This window comes from Dinoponera quadriceps, unplaced genomic scaffold (assembly GCF_001313825.1).
Source record: "Dinoponera quadriceps isolate SergipeBrazil2010 unplaced genomic scaffold, ASM131382v1 scaffold3164, whole genome shotgun sequence".
NCBI classification, from domain to species: Eukaryota; Metazoa; Arthropoda; class Insecta; order Hymenoptera; family Formicidae; genus Dinoponera; species Dinoponera quadriceps.
This window is the reverse complement of record NW_014557186.1, coordinates 520,357-521,133: the sequence shown is the minus strand read 5'-3', so window position 1 is coordinate 521,133 and position 777 is coordinate 520,357.

Sequence of the window (777 nt, the reverse complement as noted above, 5' to 3'; positions counted from 1 at the left end):
TATATATATATATATATATATATATATATATATGTGTGTATATATGTATATAGAATGTCTCTCAAAACTGTTGCACTTCCTTCCGTTGCCCGTAGGGTTCTCCGGCGAATCCGAAATTTGACCTGTTTCTTGGCTGAGATTCGCCCTTCACGCGATAGTCACGATCCTCCCTTGACTCGGTCGACTTCTCTCTCGACTTCTCGCGTCCCGGGAACGTTCACGAGGACCAAGGAGAGGCGATTCGCGCGAACCGACTTAGCGGATTCGGTTATTGATTTACCTATCGAGAAATGTTTTCGCACCGTAATTCGCGCCTTCCGAATTCTCTCGCCGAGGAAGGGTCAAAGCTTGGAGTTAATCGGAGAATCCGCGACCGAAAGAGGAAATGAGATGGCTCTGGGACACGCCGTGTACAGGATGTCCTGTAACAGGAGAGAAGTACATGAGAGATAATGCTATTCCGGGGAAGCTGTTGCTACAGCCCGAGGACAAGTCCTCGTGAGTATGCGGCCTAAAGTAAATCGTTTCGGGATAATTGAGTGACTTCTCGACTGCCGCAGAGAGGCTCCCCCTTGTCGTTGCCGGGAATGCACAGTAACAAAAGTGACAATACGATATTGTTGTAATGACTGTCGCATTATCTCCGATATGATGTAATTATAGCTGTCTCTCGTATTGCCGGTATGTATATTTAACTTTCGCGTATCTACCAGTTACCAGGTAAAATTATAGAAGCAATATGATACTGCGATATGGCACTCTATATATATATATATA